This window comes from Aythya ferina (genome assembly GCF_964211825.1).
Source record: "Aythya ferina genome assembly, chromosome: 4".
Classification (NCBI taxonomy): Eukaryota; Metazoa; Chordata; class Aves; order Anseriformes; family Anatidae; genus Aythya; species Aythya ferina.
In genome coordinates this window covers 79,020,501-79,039,697 of record NC_140300.1, presented here as the reverse complement: position 1 = coordinate 79,039,697, position 19,197 = coordinate 79,020,501, and the positions used below count along the sequence as shown (strand labels likewise).

General features: G+C 44.1%; 1 long non-coding RNA gene across 1 annotated transcript; it reads left to right on the top strand.

Moving 5' to 3' along the window:
* Positions 1-13,257: 13,257 nt before the first annotated feature.
* On the top strand, positions 13,258-18,567 carry LOC311436398. The gene is made up of 2 exons (XR_014692812.1): positions 13,258-15,667; positions 18,012-18,567. It is a non-coding gene; the product is annotated as an uncharacterized lncRNA (long non-coding RNA).
* Positions 18,568-19,197: the final 630 nt, after the last annotated feature.

Sequence of the window (19,197 nt, the reverse complement as noted above, 5' to 3'; positions counted from 1 at the left end):
AAGCTAACCCTAAACCTTACCCTTATGATAACACTTACCCTTATCCTAAACCTTACCCTTTCTGCTGCACTTACCGTTTGCCTAATTCTAAATCTTACCCTAACCCTCACCCTTACCTAAATCTAACCATTACGCTAGCCCTCACCCTTACCCTTACCATTATACTTACTTTTACCCTTAACCTAAACCTTACCCCAACCGTTACCCTGACCCTTACATTAACCCTAACCCTAACCCTAACCCTAACCCTAACCCTAACCCTAACCCTGACCCTGACCCTGACCCTGACCCTGACCCTGACCCTGACCCTGACCCTAACCCTAACCCTAACCCTAACCCTAACCCTAACCCTTACTCTAAACCTAACCCTTAACCTAAACCTTACACTTAATCTTATCTTTAACCTTACCCTTAAACTAATACATACCCTTACGTTTCCCTCATCATAACCCTAAAATTAACCGTAACCATTACCCTAACACTTATACTTACCTAACCCTAAACCTTACTCTAACTTTTACCCTGAGCCAGAACCTTAGACTTGCCCTTCCCCTTCCCCTTACTAATACCGTTACCATAACCCTTACCCATACACTTACAGTTACCATTAACCTTACCCTTACCCTAACACTTACCCTTACCCTATCCCTTACACTTATCTTATCCATACAAATTACGCTTTCCCTAACACTTAACCTTAACCTAACCCTAACCCTAAACCTTACCTGAACCCTTACTCTGACCCTTACATTAACCCTTACCCTAAAACTTACACTTAACCTTAACCTTACCCTTAACCTTAACCTAATACTTACCCTTACTTTTCCCTCACCCTAACCCTAAAATTAACCCTAACCATTACCCCAACATTTACCCTTACCCTAACCCTTACCCTTACCATAACCCATACTCTAACACATACTTCTACCCGTACCCGTACCCTTACGGTAACTCTTAACCTTACCGTAACCCTTACCCTTACCGTTACCGTTACCGTGGCCCTTACCCTTACCCTTACCCTTACCCTTACCCTTACCCTTACCCTAACCCTAAACCTTACCCTTTCCCTAACCCTTACCTTTACACTTACGGTTACCATTAACCTTACCCTTACCCTAACACTTATCCTTAACCTAACCCTTACCCCAACCCTTACCCTGACCCTTACATTAACCCTAACCCTTACCCTAAACCTTACACTTACTCTTAACCTTAACCTTACCCTTAACATTAACCTAATACTTACACATACGTTTTCCTGACTTTAACCCTAAAACTAACCCTAACCATTACCCTAACACTTAACCTTACCCTAACCCTAACCCTTACTCTAACCCTTACCCTGACCTGTACCCTTACACTTACCCTTACCCTTATACTCACCCTAATTCTTACCCATACCATAACCCATACCCTAACACATATTTGTACCCTTAACCTTACCGTTACCCTTAACCTTACCCTTACCCTTACTCTATCCCTTACCCTTACGCTTACCCTTAATATAAACCTTACCCTTGACCTTACCCTTACCATAAGCCATACAACAACACTTACATGTACACTTACATGTACACTTACGCTTACACTTACCCTAGCAATTCCTCGTACAATTACCCTTACCCTTACCCTTAACCGAAGCCGAAACCTTAAACCTTACAGTAAACCTTACCCTTTCTGCTACACTTACCCTTAGCCTAACCCTCACCCTTACCCTTACCCATACTCTTATTCTTACCCTTACCCTAACCCTTAACTTTACACTTAACGGTTACCATTAACCTAACCCTTACCCTAACGCTTATCCTTAACCTAACCCTTACCCTAAACCTTACCCCAACCCTTACCCTGACCCTTACATTAACCCTAACCCTTACCCTAAATCTTACACTTACTCTTAACCTTAACCTTAGCTGTAATCTAATACTTACCCTTACGTTTCCCTCACCCTAACCCTAAAATTAACCCTAACCATTACCCTTACACTTACCCTTACCCTAACCCTTACTGTAACCCTTACAATGAACCATATGCTTACACATACCCTTACCCTTACTCTTACTCTACCCTTACCCTTACCATAGCCCATACTCTAACACATACTTCTACCCTTAACCTTACTGTTACCCTTACCCTTACTCTATTTGTTACTCTTACACTTATCCTTAACATAAAACTTACTCTTAACCTTACCCTTACCATAAGCCATAGAACAACACTTACATGTTCACTTACGTTTCCACTTACCCTGGCAACTACTCGTACAATTAACCTTACCCTTACCCTTACCAAACCATTACCCTTACCCTTAACCTAATCCTCAACCTTACACTTATCCTAGCACTTACCCTTACTGTAATCCTTACCCTTTCTGCTACACTTACTCTTTGCCTAATTCTAAACCTTACCCTACACTCACCCTTACCCTTATCATAATGCTTACATTAACCCTTAACCTAAACCTTACCCCAACCCTTACCCTGACCCTTACATTAACGCTAAGCCTTACCCTAAACCTTACACTTACTCTTAACCTTAACTTTACTCTTAACATTAACCTAATACTTACGCATATGTTTTCCTGACTTTAACCCTTAAATTTACCCTAACCATTACCCTAACACTTAACCTTAACCTAACCCTAAAATTACTCGTACAATTACCCTTACCCTTACCCTTAACCTAAGCCTAAACCTTACAGTAAACCTTACCCTTTCTGCTACACTTACCCTTAGCCTAAATCTAAACCTTACACTTACCCCTACTGTAACCCTCACCCTTATCATTACCAATACCCTTACTCTTACCCTTACCCTAACCCTTCTCCTTACACTTACTGTTACCTTTAACATTACCCTTACCCTAACACTTACACTTATCCTTATCCATGCCCTTACCCTTACCCTAATCTTTACCCTTAACCTAACCCTAACCCTAAACCTTATCCCAGCCTTTACCCTGACCCTTACATTAACCCTTACCCTTACCCTAAAGCTTACACTTACTCTTAACCTTAACCTTACCCTTAACCATTACCCTAACACTTACCCTTACGTTTCCCTCACCCTAAGTCCTAAAATTAACCCTAACCATTACCCTAACACTTACCCTTACCCTAACCCTAACCATAACTCTAACCCTTACTGTAACCCTTACCCTGACCCCTACCCTTACACTTACCCTTACCCTAAGCCTTTCCCTTACCATGACCCATACACTAACACGTACTTGTAGCCTTAACCTTACCGTTCCCCTTACCCTTACCTTTACTGTCTCTGTTAGCCTTAAACTTACACTTAACATAAACCTTAACCTTAACCTAACCCTTATCATAAGGCATACAACAACTCTTACATGTACACTTACGCTTGCACTTACCCTAGCAATTACTCGTACAATTACCCTTAACCTTACTATTAAGCTAACCCTAAACCTTACCCTTATGATAACACTTACCCTTATCCTAAACCTTACCCTTTCTGCTACACTTACCCTTTGCCTAATTCTAAACCTTACCCTAACCCTCACCCTTGCTTAAATCTAACCATTACGCTAGCCCTCACCCTTACCCTTACCATTATACTTACTTTTACCCTTAACCTAAACCTTACCCCAACCCTTACCCTGACCCTTACATTAACCCTAACCCTTACCCTAAACCTAACCCTAACCCTTACTCTAACCCTAACCCTTAACCTAAACCTTACACTTAGTCTTAACTTTAACCTTACACTTAATCTTAACTTTAACCTTACCCTTAAACTAATACATACCCTTACGTTTCCCTCATCATAACCCTAAAATTAACCGTAACCATTACCCTAACACTTATCCTTACCTAACCCTAACCCTAACCCTTACTCTAACTTTAAACCCTGACCTTAGACTTCCCCTTACCCTTCCCCTTACGCTTACCCTTACCCTAACCCTTACCCTTACACTTACAGTTACCATTAACCTTACCCTTACCCTAACACTTACTCTTACCCTATCCCTTACACTTATACTTATCCATACAACTTACGCTTACCCTAACACTTAACCTTAACCTAACCCTAACCCTAAACCTTACCTGAACCCTTACCCTGACCCTTACATTAACCCTTACCCTAAAACTTACACTTAACCTTAACCTTATCCTTAACCTTAACCTAATACTTACCCTTACTTTTCCCTCAGCCTAACCCTAAAATTAACCCTAACCATTACCCCTACACTTACCCTTACCCTAACCCTTACCCTTACCATAACCCATACTCTAACACATACTTCTACCCGTACCCGTACCCTTACGGTAACCCTTACCCTTACGGTAACCCTTACAGTTATCGTAACCCTTACCCTTACCGTTACCGTTACCGTGGCCCTTACCCTTACCCTTACCCTTACCCTTACCCTTACCCTTACCCTTACCCTTACCCTTACCCTAACCCTAAACCTTACCCGTATCCTAACACTTACCCTTACCGGAAACCTTACCCTTTCTGCTACCATTACCCATACCCTTATTCTTACCCTTACCATAACCCTTACCTTTACACTTACGGTTACCATTAACCTTACCCTTACCCTAACACTTATCCTTAACCTAACCCTTACGCTAAACCTTACCCCAACCCTTATCCTGACCCTTACATTAACCCTAACCCTTACCCTAAACCTTACACTTACTCTTAACCTTACCCTTTACATTAACCTAATACTTACGCATACGTTTTCCTGACTTTAACCCTTAAACTAATCCTAACCATTACCCTAACACTTAACCTTACCCTAACCCTAACCCTAACCCTTACTCTAACCCTTACCCTGACCCGTACCCTTACACTTACCCTTACCCTTACCCTTTTACTTACCCTAATTCTTACGCATACCATAACCCATACCCTAACACATATTTGTACCCTTAACCTTACCGTTACCCTTAACCTTACCCTTACCCTTACTCTATCCCTTACCCTTACGCTTACCCTTAATATAAACCTTACCCTTGACCTTACCCTTACCATAAGCCATACAACAACACTTACATGTACACTTACATGTACACTTACGCTTACACTTACCCTAGCAATTCCTCGTACAATTACCCTTACCCTTACCCTTACCCTTAACCTAAGCCGAAACCTTAAACCTTACAGTAAACCTTACCCTTTCTGCTACATTTACCCTTAGCCTAAATCTAAACCTTACTTTAAATCTTACTAAACATTACTTTAAATCTTACCCTTACTGTAACTCTCACCCTTATCATTACCAATACCCTTTCTCTTACCCTTACCCTAACCCTTCTCCTTACACTTACTGTTACCTTTAACATTACCCTTACCCTAACACTTACACTTATCCTTATCCATGCCCTTACCCTTACCCTAATCCTTACCCTTAACCTAACCCTAACCCTAAACCTTATCCCAGCCCTTACCCTGACCCTTACATTAACCCTAACCCTTACCCTAAAACTTACACTTACTCTTAACCGTAACCTTACCCTTAACATTAACCTAATACTTACCCTTACGTTTCCCTCACCCTAACCCTAAAATTAACCCTAACCATTACCCTAACACTTACCCTTACCCTAACCCTAACCGTAATCTCTAACCCTTACTCTAACCCTTACCCTGACCCGTACCCTTACCCTAAGCCTTTCCCTTAGCATAACCCATACCCTAACACGTACTTGTAGCCTTAACCTAACCGTTCCCCTTACCCTTACCCTTACCTTTACTGTCTCCGTTACCCTTACCCTTACACTTACACTTAACATAAACCTTAACCTTAACCTAACCCTTATCATAAGCCATACAACAACACTTACATGTGCACTTACGCTTGTACTTACCCTAGCAATTACTCGTACAATTACCCTTAACCTTACTATTAAGCTAACCCTAAACCTTACCCTTATCCTAACACTTACCCTTATCCTAAACCTTACCCTTTCTGCTACACTTACCCTTTGCCTAATTCTAAATCTTACCCTAACCCTCACCCTTACCTAAATCTAACCATTACCCTAACCTTCACTCTTACCCTTACCATTATACTTACTTTTACCCTTAACCTAAACCTTACCCCAACCCTTACCCTGACCCTTACATTATCCCTAACCCTTACCCTAACCCTAACCCTAACCCTAACCCTAACCCTAACCCTAACCCTAACCCTAACCCTAACCCTAACCCTAACCCTAACCCTAACCCTAACCCTAACCCTAACCCTAACCCTTACTCTAACCTTAACCCTTAACCTAAACCTTACACTTAATCTTAACTTTAACCTTACCCTTAAACTAATACATACCCTTACGTTTCCCTCATCATAACCCTAAAATTAACCGTAACCATTACCCTAACACTTATCCTTACCGAACCCTAACCCTAACCCTTACTCTAACTTTTACCCTGACCCGGACCCTTAGACTTCCCCTTCCCCTTCCCCTTCCCCTTCCCCTTCCCCTTCCCCTTCCCCTTCCCCTTCCCCTTCCCCTTCCCCTTCCCCTTCCCCTTCCCCTTCCCCTTCCCCTTCCCCTTACTCTTACCCTTACCCTAACACTTACGGTTACCATTAATCTTACCCTTACCCTAACACTTACCCTTACCCTATTCCTTACACTTATCCTTATCCATACAACTTCCGCTTACCCTAACACTTAACCTTAACCTAACCCTAACCCTAAACCTTACCTGAACCCTTACCCTGACCCTTACATTAACCCTTACCCTAAAACTTACACTTAACCTTAACTTTACCCTTAACCTTAACCTAATACTTACCCTTACGTTTCCCGCACCCTAACCCTAAAATTAACTCTAACCATTACCCCAACACTTACCCTTACCCTAACCCTTACCCTTACCATAACCCATACTCTAACACATACCTCTACCCGTACCCATACCCTTACGGTAACCCTTACCCTTACCGTAACACTTACCCTTACTGTTACCGTTACCATTGCCCTTACCCTTACCCTTACCCTTACCCTTACTCTTACCCTTACCCTATACCTTACCCTTAACCTAACCTTAAAGCTTACCCTTATCCTAACACTTACCCTTACTGTAAACCTTACCCTTTCTGCTACATTTACCCTTAGCGTAAATCTAAACCTTACACTTACCCTTAGCCTAACCCTCACCCTTACCATTACCCATATCCTTATTCTTACCCTTTCCCGAACCCTTACCTTTACACTTATGGTTACCATTAACCTTACCGTTACCCTAACACTTATCCTTAACCTAACCCTTACCCTAAACCTTACCCCAACCCTTACCCTGACCCTTACATTAACCCAAACCCTTACCCTAAACCTTACACTTACTCTTAACCTTAACCTTACCCTTAACATTAACCTAATACTTACGCATACGTTTTCCTGACTTTAACCCTAAAACTAACCCTAACCATTACCCTAACACTTAACCTTACCCTAACCCTAACCCTAACCCTTACTCTAACCCTTACCCTGACCTGTACCCTTACACTTACCCTTACCTTTATACTCACCCTAATTCTTACCCATACCATAACCCATACCCTAACACATATTTGTACCCTTAACCTTACCGTTACCCTTAACCTTACCGTTACCCTTACTCTATCCCTTACCCTTACGCTTACCATTAACATAAACCTTACCCTTGACCTTACCCTTACCATAAGCCATACAACAACAATAATGGAATAATGGCGCTCCAAACCCTAACCCCAAAACATTAAGACGCAAAAAACCCTAACCCAAAAACTTAGGGTAATACACCATAAATGTTTGTTCATTGTCTTATCTGTAGCAAATAGCATAGGCTGAGTCGAGGATCTCAGTACAGTAGCATTATTATTCGAGATTACAATGGCGGGTGTCCCACAAGCAGGAGGGTGCCTACTAATTCCATACACAGTTTATACACTTTTTTTTTCTGCCGAGGACCGGGACCCTCCCCTGTTTCCCCTTTAACTGTGCTATTCAAGGTTCATAATCTAGCTGGTGCTTCACAGAAAATACACAGCTGCTGGCCTGTTACAAGTCACATTTCTTTTGAGGTTTTTACTCTTTGAGGTGGTAATGTTTCTTACGCCGTGATTTCCACCTAATTGCTGTAAGGATTCTGGTTGTCTGCGTTTTACAAGGTTGTCTGTTATAATAAATAAAAGTCCCAAATAGGATTACAATCAAAGTTTACAATTCACTGAATGAATAGAGGTAAGCAAACAGTGCTGGGTACGCCGGGAGTCTCTGCTCCACCAAGACGCGCACCAGTTATACACCAGTTACCTCCCTTAAGGGATATAGAGAAGCCCTCTCAGATACATCCGTCCTACTTCTCCTGCATGCGGCCGGAGGTCGGTCTAATTCTGGTGCTGTTGGTGGTGGAAGCTGGGGCAACGGTGGTACTGGTGGCGATACCACAGCCACCGGAGGGGGAGCCGCCGGGGGTGGATTGTTAGGATATGGAGGTGGTAGCTTATCCAACGGCTCACGTTTATCTTCTTTTTCTTTTTCATGTTCTTCTTGTTCTTCAAATTTCTTACCTGCTTTTAGTGTAAATATTGAGGCTGGAAAAGGACCTGAAGTCTTCCTGATCCATAATCCTGCATAATCACTTTCTTCCTGGCTAAAACGTTCCTTTGAATTAACATGGATATTTAAGGCCTGGCAAATCCAGTCTTCGAAGGATCCAAAAACAGGCCAAAAGACATGTAGTCTTAAAGGCTCCTTTGGCCATTCTGTCACACAATACTGGACCATTTTTAATTTACTTTTTCCTTTTCTGGGGTCCCTATCATTCCAATTTCGAATCGTTATTCCTAATGGACTTTCTGGTGGTATGACTGGTAATTTGCTCCCTTTCTTCTGGTCTCTGGTCTTCGATTTTGTCTGACCCATCTAGGAATTTTACTCTGGCAATTCCCACAGCCCTTGGTTACCTTAGTAAGAGTGTCTTGCAAGGGGTCGAGGACCTATCACACACCCACAAATCCTATAGGAATCCCTTTGGTCCTTCACCGGCCAAGTCCCTCGCGGGAGATTGGAACTGCGGTTAGAAGACCTCCACAATCGCTTCAGAACTAAGTTCCATCTCAGTCACACTCTTACACACACAGGCAACCGAACCCCACCCAACCGAACGGTATACGCTTTAAATGCTTACGACTCCGTCATCTTCGTTCGGATCTTCACACACACAGTTACGGGCAAAATATAGTGCTGCAGCTGGCAAGGGAGCTGAAAAAAAGAATCAGAAACGTTGCTTACCTTTATTCAGGTTCAAGATGCCATTAGTTCCGACCTGACTCAAACAGCAGCCACCAAATGGTGGGGGTGCCTCTCCTAGATCAAACCAGAAATCAGGAACCAAAGCCCTCCCGGACGAGCGCCCACTTGTAATAAATGACTGGGTCCCAAATAGGATTGCAATTGAAATTTACAATTTATTAAATGAATAGAGGTAAGCAAGCAGCGCTGGGTGCGCCAGGAGTCTCTGCTCCACCAAGACGCACACAAGTTACATCAGGCGGCTGGTTTTTATGCTGCTAGGCTAATACATATTCATTACTACTTCTACAAAAGGCAGGGTTATTCTAATTAGTTCCCAGAATCCAAACCCTCCCACTGGTGCAGGCGTTATCAGTCTCCGGTGGTCCCTCTGGGGGCCGCTCGTACTGAAGGCTTGTAGTCTTCCTCCCAGGCTTTTCTCTTGTCCATCTCCTTTGTCCATCTTGGCTGGATGGCAGACACTTGCATAGTGTCCCATGCAACAGTTGTAATAGTTAGCAGTTATTCTGAAACCCCTTTGTTCTCTTATCCCCTATTGACCCGAATTGCTGGACCATTCCTTTGCAAGATTCAAGAACTATATATATTAACCACTCTGGTTTTCTCAGACTTTTCATCATATCATGCGGCCCTAGCATTGTTCCATATTGACACGAATCAGATGAACTCATTTCACACTGTTAAGCTGTCTTATCACTGCAAGCATATCTCAATACCACCTTCCTTCCCTCTACAGGATGTAACTGCGCAAAAACAACATTTTTATTCCCACAACCTTGATCCCCTTACCCTGAAATCCTTATTCCCCTTAAACCTAACAACTCTAACCACAACCCTAACCCTTATTATCAACCCCCTAACGCTAATGACACTGACCTTAATCCAAACCCCAACCTGCCCCTAACCCCAGACAACCAACAACGAAACACACACACACAAAGATGGAAACTACAAAAAAGGCAAAACCCACGATACAGGCCCCAAATCACAAATACGCAACCAAAATGCTACAGAAAAGCCCCAGATGCAGGCCCCAAATGCTACTGCTAGGCCTCAAAAGCTCAAGATGCATCCCAAAGCAAAAATGCAGGCCCCAAACGTTACAGAAAAGCCCCCAAACCCAGGCTGCACAAGTCTACAAGCAGGCCCCAAACTGCCAACAGAAGCAGGCACCAACCACACCCAGATGCAGACCCCAACTGCCCACAAGCAGCTCCTACCCCACCACCCCCTCCCAAGAACTGGACTCTGTGATAAATTAGTAGGGGTTTGTTCATTGTCCTTGAGAATTTAAAGAATCTACTGAGGAGATAAGGTTTCACAACTCACGGCATTGTAACATGGGGACAAAGCAAGACATCCTGTTTTGCCCCCACCTGAACACAAGCACAACGCATGATCACCGGAGGAAGAACAACGACTCCCAACAACAGACTGCGCAATCTCAGGACAGGTCTCGACAAGTCGACAGGTCTCGACAGGTCTCGACAAGTCTCGACAAGCCGGAACTTCAATGCTATAAAACAGCGACACTGGAAAGGGGAAGTTGCGTGCTGTGGTGGAGCGGAGACTCCCCAGCCGCCCAGCGCTGTTTTGCTTGTGTCTGCTTACTTGATTAATAAAATAATTTCAATAGACCAGTAAATTGTGTGGTCTAATTTATAACAATTTGGTGCCGTGACTCGGATGAAGGCAAATCTGATTGAAAGACCTTCGGAGGGGGCGCCCCGCTGATTTCAGCGGCCTTCGCTAGGACTACTTTCAATCAAACCCTTCACCGACGAACCCAAAATTAGACACAAGCAAATAAAACCGGTAAACCCCAGGCAACCTTTGTGCACGAAGCCCGAACGAAGACCCACGGGGTGGGTAAGTATAGGCCGGTGTTCCGTTCGGTTGGGGTTGGGTTTCCCAGAGTGTGACAACTGAGACGTCCAATTGCGGACGAAGCGAGAGCGGACCCCTCGGTAGTGCGGTTCCCACATCCCGCGAGGGACTGGGCCACGAAAAGGGGGAGCGTGTGTGTGTGTGTGTGAGGACACTCTGGAAGATGGGACAGAAGAAGAGTAAGCCTTCTGGTCCCATGGGTGGGGTAATGTATGATGTTAGGTTACCCCGGGATTAATGATTAAAAATTGGCAGGATTCCCCTTTTAGGCGGGGAAGGAATAAAGTAAAAATGATACATTATTGTGTTGAAGTTTGGGGTGGTAAACAGATTCGAGGAGACCACCTTTACTGGCCTGTATTTGGGTCTTTTGAAGATTGGGTTTGTCAGGCCTAAATATTTATGTAAACTCAAAGGAACCCTTTAGTCTAGAAGAAAGTGAGTATGTGCACCTCTGGATAAATTCAGATACGAGGATGCATCTATATCCTCTGAAAGAAAAAGGAGGGCGGGATAAAAAGAGAAAGGACTTAGAAGTCCCAACACCACCCCCGCCCTATATTCCACTGCCCGCACCAACGGCTCCCGTCCTTAATGGACTCCCCGAATTAGCTAATCCAGGAGAATCGGAATCGGATCATGAAACACAGGGGCCGGTAACCAGAAGCAGGGCAAGAAATCAGAAATCTGCTTTAAGGGAGGGATTATATCCTCTACGAGAAATAGCGATGGGGGGACCCCAGCCAGGAATGGAATATGTGGCCATCCCCATTAACTCTGGGGATGTCCGAGATTTTAAGAAAAGGACAGGAGGACGGTAAGCAAGCTTTAATGGCAACTGGCATAGTGTTTGCAGCTGCTGAGGAATAATTCTAACTGGAATAATAACTGTACATTGTATATTGTATATATAAAAGCCCGGGCATTTTTGTTAAAGTATTCTTTTATTCATATGTTAATATGTAAATATGTAAATATAAGAACTGCCATTGAGGTGTATGTCTAAGGGAACAAAATTTGCCCAGGCATATTATCGGCTCATCAGGTTTAAATGTCCTCAGTGTAATTGTCAACAGGCAGTTAATTTACAGTGGTTTGATTTTATTTGTGTATCTATATATTGTGGATTTTGGAGGGATTGGGATTGACTAGTAAAGAGCTTCTAGGAAAACAGTGGAATATTAACCACTGTAGATTACAATAGGAAATGTTCAAAGCAAAGAAACCTCGAGGAAAAGCCCCCTAGGGTGTATACTAACACATTGGAGGGATATAGTGGGGTGAGAGTGTACAGAAAGTAAAAGAACTCTTATCAAATATTGTAATCAATGGTGGCCACTTTATAAACTAGAGGATGGAGCGGAGTGGCCCCTAAATGGAACTATTAATTATAACACCATATTACAGTTAATGTTGTTTTTTGTGGAAAGAAGGAAAATGGGATGAAATATGGTATATTGATTGATATGTTGTTTCAGTATCTTGGAGGGAAAAGGTATGGAATTAAGTTGGACTCTGACTGAGCCTTTGGTGTTGGTATTAGAAAAGTACGGGCTTGAGAAAGATAAAGGAAGTGTTAAAAGGGTTGCTGAAGGTGTTAAAGGTGTGGCATGTAGTATTTAACAGAGCTGTTTGAAATTGAATGAGCAGGGAAAGGTGATGTAGGCATTATCTAAGTAACAGTCTAGAAGTTTTGGTATATTTGCATATTTGCTGTGATGTTTGTTCAGTTTCCCAAGCATCGGGGAGGGGGGGAACAGCCTGCTCCACCAGGGGCCTCTCCAGCAGCCGCAGGGGGGCTTCAGCTCCAGCGCCTGGAGCGCCTCCTCCCCCTCCTTCTGCACTGACTTTGGTGTCTGCGGGGGGGTTTCTCGCTCTCCCAACTGCTGTTGAGCAGCAGGGTTTTGTTCGTTTGTTTGTCTGTTTGTTTTCGTGGATGTGCTCTCACAGAGGCACGGACTGTGTTGCTATGGCTTGGCTCTGGGCAGCAGTGGGCCCCTTTGGGGCCAGATGAAATTGTCCCTTACCTACCACGGGGAGGTTTCTGGGTTTTTCTCACGGGGGCTGCCACTGCAGTTTCCCACTCCCACCCCCCCCCGAACCTTGCCAGCAAACCCAATACACTGCGGCAGCTAAGTCATTACTGACTTGTAAAGCTTCAGGGATTAAATTAACTAATGAAACCCTAAATGTGATGGGGGTAGAAGGTACTGGGATAACAGTGCCACTTTTGGGGAATACTAAGCTGAGACCAGGGGATAAAATGATCACTGGGCAATTATTGTATGTATCCAAGGCGGAAACTAACTTGTTGGGAAGGGATTTGATGATTAAATTGGGCATTCAACTAGTAAATTGTTAGACTGGAATAACAGTGTTATTAATGGAGTGCTCTCAGGCCCTGAGAGCAAACGTATATTCACCTCTGACTGGAAAGACTCTGAAATGGGGGTGGAAGCAACAATATAGGTGGACAATTTTACCTCAGGGGTTTACAGGGCCACCTATCTATTTGGGTAAATTCTAAAAAAGGTTTTGGAGCAATTACAACCTCCCAAGGAGGTATTAATGTTACAAATATGTGGATCATTTTAAGGAGAATCGATACTCCCCAATGGGAGAGAAATGCTGAATAAAGTGATAATGAGGCAAATATTAACTGTTTTACATCAGAAGAGTCATTGGGAGGTGCAAGCAATGTGTGATGTTGTTCTAAGAAAGCATGTCTGTGTAGAAATATATACTTTAGGGAAGCACACATGCAGAGGATGTACTATATGTCAAAAGGTAAATAAAAAAGGTCTTCTGTAACCTATCTAGAGGGGGACGGGAGCCAGGGCTTTGACCTTTCCAAAGTATACAGGTAGACTTTACTGAGTTACTTGTTTGTCCTAATTGACCATGTGACTGAATGAGTGTAAAGCTTTACTGCAAGGATTAAAGCAGGCCTTAGAGATTGAGTGGGATTTTCACAGCCCCTGGCACCCCTCCTCTTCTGGAAAGGTAGAGCGAATGAATGGTGAAATTAAGAAACAACTAACAAAACTTATGCTGGAAATTAAGGCTTCTTGGGTAAAATGCTTACCCCTTGCACTGTTAAACATATGGATGCAGCCCAGAACTGATGTAGGAATTTCTCCTTTTGAAATGCTATATGGTATGCCCTATGACTTGGAATTGCCACTTGATCACCCTCAATTCTAATGAAGACTTTGAAAGAGACTCTTTTTAACACCACGATGGGGAAGGCCCCTATGTTGTTTTGCTTACTACAGAAACAGCCCTTTGGACTGCGGAGAAAGGATGGACACATGCCAGCCGTGTTAAAGGACCCATCTGTGACGAGAAGTGGGAGATCGCTCCAGGAAACAAAGACCTGGAGCTCACATTGCGACAAACTCGATAGGTACCGTGGGTTAAGGTAGAGGCTCTCCCCTGAAGAACACTACTGCTGCCGAGAAGAACTAAAACCTCGTAGTTGGCTGCAACCCAACTGACGAGTGAGGCAGAGGAGTGAATAAGTGGGGAAAGAAATGGGCCTCAGCCATTCCTATCGGTATTTGGGGGTTCTCGCACTGATTTCATCCTGCATAGCGACTCAACACCACTCCCACCAACCTTTTAAATGGACTTTAAGTTGATTCGAAGATCAACAGGTTATTGCAACCCAGATAACATCGGGGGGGGGCCAAGCTTTACTTCTACACTATGTCAGCTGATCTCGAGGCCCCGATGCTGGGAATATATGGGATTTTATTTCTGCCCAAGTTCTAACCCGGGAAAGGGGTACTGTAAATGCCTGAACGTGTATTACTGTGCATACCGGGGGTGTGAAACCATTGCTACAGACTGGACACTTGGGGCTGGTCGGGATAAATTCTTACAAGTGGGATATGGGCTGCAAAGTTGTAACCGACAATTGGATCCCCGTTACAGGTGGTGAGGCCATGGTATAGGGTATACAGGAACCTTCCACGGAAATAAAGAAATTTGCAAGGTTCTATATATAAATATAACAAACTCGGACGATACTAGCTGGGTACTAGGAAAAATGTCAGATTTTACGAACACGGAACAGATAGGGGAGGACTCATCCTAATAAAGAAGGGAAAACCCGAGACTTCCAAGGTAGTCGGGCCTAATAAAGAGTTACTAGGGGAAGGTTTGGTTGTCCAGACTGTAAATATACCTGGGACTGCCCAACCTACTACAGTGTTTTCTAATAAGTTGACAGAGTTATCCTTTCCCACACTGCTTCCAAGCATTGTGAAAAAAAAGAAAGGGGTTGTACCCAAGGAGATAACCAAAGGGTACTGGCTATGTGTAAGTGTTAAGCCCCCATATTCAAATTCTTCCAAGTGCAATTGGAGTCAGGAAATCGGGATAACTTTGACCCAAGTTACGGGAAAAGGTAGATGTATCGGCACAGTTCCAAGAGATAAAAATGATCTGTGCCATGCCACTGAAAAAAAAAAAAATAAATAAAAATAAGAATGTGTGGAGGAATGGTTAAGTGAAATAGGACACGTGGATGTTGGGCAGTTAAGAGGCAATGGGCTAGTAAAGTACCGTACTCAACTCACATGAGTCTGGCACGTACACAGCTGGCTGAGAGCCAATCAGGCTCAAGGACACGATGCCCTTGAGCGATGGGGAAAGTCCCTAAGGCAGGACAGTGGCTAAAAGAAGGAGGAACTACCTGAAAAGAGCGGGAAATGTTAGCCAATCCTGAGCTTAGTTTTTGCAATATGTATGAGTTGACTATGTTCGAACTAGATAAAAGGCGACAGAGCTATCCATTAAAGTTGAAGTTCATTGTTCACTCATATTGAGCGTCTGTGTCTTCCTTCCGTCGACAACAAATTGGCGCCCGAACAGGGACCGGTCTGAACGGGATTTGGACACTGCTGGCAGTGATCCTGGGCCACGTGTTCGACGGAATAAGGGAGGATCCGGTCCTGCAACGCAGCCCAGGAGGTGGAAGGGACAAGAATCCCCGCACACGCGTCGGGAAAGTGAAAGGGACGTGGAGTCCCCGCACCCGGGAGAGGATCCCGCCGGTCACGTGTCGCCGAGGTCTGAAAGGTGAAAGGGACAGGAGTCCCCGCACCCGCAGCTCAGAAGGTGGAAGGGAGTCCCCGCACCCAGGATGAGCCTATAAAGGGTCCCGCCGGAGAAGCGCCGCTGAGGTCTTTGCAAAGGCTGCAACTGTATATATAAAGGTATGAAAGACAAGCGGCGTATAATTTGCTCAGATGCTTTTTAGAAAAGCGGAGTATTTTAGATATAGATTGTAGAAAAAGATTTGCCAGGGTTATTAGCATATGCAGTAGCGCAGGGTTGTTTTACAAATCCTGATAGTTTTTTGAACAAACAGAGTGGCGTAAATTTGGAGATAAATTGTTTGATGTTATTAATGATATTAAGTCTGCTAAAAAATTTATTGAAGCCTTGGAGAACAGTCGCTAGCGCTTTAGCTACACATCAGGCTGAGCAGAGAGTCGCTGCTGCCGCTACAGAGCGACTGGGATTGCCGGGAAGTGCTGGAGCTGGGCATTGCCCACTGCCGCCTTCAGAGAGAATGATAACGCTGCCTTGGGGCTACGGGGCAGTGGGAGCCTCCCCCCCCTCAGTCACCGCCACGAGCAGCGCTGCGCTTGGAGTTCACCGTGTGGCGAGTCGGCACAGAGCAGAGGGACGGACATCAGGACCCTGCAGCCTGTCTGACGTAACCATGGAAGCAGCGGCGGCTGTGCTGCTTCTCTCTGGCATGGTTTTGATCTGTGGAGACCGTGCATGGCAAGGAGTACCAGCCAATGCTTTTGGAGGACCGTGTTACCTAGGGCGACTCACACTTTTCGCTCCAGATTTACACTCATGGCAGAACTCGACAAGGAGCAGAAGAATTAAACGAGAACTAAAAACTTTGGGTTCTGACTGTAATGATGATGTAGAATTGTGGGGTCCAGCAGAAAGATTCTTTGCTTCTTTGGTGCCTGGTGTGGGAACTGCACACGCTTTGACTAATAAGCTTGCTTGTTGGGCTGTTAAACAATCAAATGTAACAACACAAGTTCTTTCTGAAATGTCACAAGATATGGAGAGTCTAAGACATACTGTATTGCAAAATAGGGCCGCTATTGATTTCTTATTGCTGGCTCAGGGACATAGGTGTGAAGATGTAGAAGGAATGTGTTGCTTTTATCTTTCCGACCATGGTTAGTCAATTCACGACCAGTTGAAATTGTTAAGGGATCATACACAAAAAATTGTAGTACAAGATAGTTGGTTTGAAGGTTGGCTTAAATCTGTTTTTGGGAACATGGGTGGATGGGTTTTCTTAGTTAAAGAGGGACTTAGCTTTCTACTTATATTGATTATAGTTGCTGCACGTACAATCTGTAACTGCCTAACTAAGAAACTAGAGCAACTCACAGAGAAGGTATTTGTAGCGCAAAATAAAAACGGGGGAATTGTGGAGGAATGGTTAAGTGAAATAGGACACGTGGATGTTGGGCAGTTAAGAGGCAATGGGCTAGTAAAGTACCGTACTCAACTCACATGAGTCTGGCACGTACACAGCTGGCTGAGAGCCAATCAGGCTCAAGGACACGATGCCCTTGAGCGATGGGGAAAGTCCCTAAGGCAGGACAGTGGCTAAAAGAAGGAGGAACTACCTGAAAAGAGCGGGAAATGTTAGCCAATCCTGAGCTTAGTTTTTGCAATATGTATGAGTTGACTATGTTCGAACTAGATAAAAGGCGACAGAGCTATCCATTAAAGTTGAAGTTCATTGTTCACTCATATTGAGCGTCTGTGTCTTCCTTCCGTCGACAACAAGAATGGACCAAACACATAAATGGTTAATTCCTGCAAATAACACTAGGTGGGTATGTTCATTGTTGGGAGTCACTCCTTGCCTATCTTTAAAATTGTTTAACACATCTCATGATTTTTGTGTACAGGTGGTCATTATACCAAGGATTCTATACCACACTGAAGAGTATATGTATACCCATCACACAGTGGCTGAATACCATCTGGTAAAGATCATACTGGGGTGGTAAGGGATACAATGACTAAATTGCGGGAAGGATTAGAAAAATGCAAAAGGGAAAATGAGGCTCATCAGAATTGGTATGAATCCTGGTTTAATTACTCACCTTGGCTTACTACCCTGCTATCAACCATAGCAGGGCCCCCTTGTTGTTACTTATATTAACACTGACTTTTGGACCATGTATATTCAATCAAGTAATCGCAATTGTGAAAAGTCGATTAGAAGCTGCTCATCTTATGCTTGTGCGTGCTAAGTATGAATCTCTTGAGCAGGAGGAGGACAACGCAGAAACTTTGATGCTCAGTAAGCAGATATTGCAAAAATTCAATGAACAAAATATGTTTGAAAAAGAAAAAGGAGGGATTGTGATAAATTAGTAGGGGTTTGTTCATTGTCCTTGAGAATTTAAAGAATCTACTGAGGAGATAAGGTTTCACAACTCACGGCATTGTAACATGGGGACAAAGCAAGACATCCTGTTTTGCCCCCACCTGAACACAAGCACAACGCATGATCACCGGAGGAAGAACAACGACTCCCAACAACAGACTGCGCAATCTCAGGACAGGTCTCGACAAGTCGACAGGTCTCGACAGGTCTCGACAAGTCTCGACAAGCCGGAACTTCAATGCTATAAAACAGCGACACTGGAAAGGGGAAGTTGCGTGCTGTGGTGGAGCGGAGACTCCCCAGCCGCCCAGCGCTGCTTTGCTTGTGTCTGCTTACTTGATTAATAAAATAATTTCAATAGACCAGTAAATTGTGTGGTCTAATTTATAACAGACTCCACCCAGACACTGGCCCAAGACCCGGACCCGACCCCCGCCAACCTCCCTACCCTCCCCCCGACACAGGTGTACAAGCAGCTCACAACCCGCCCCTTCAGAGACCGGTCCCACTCCCCCCACCCCCCCCAAGACACGGGATGCAGAGGTGTACAACCAACTCCCAACTCCCTCCCCCTCAA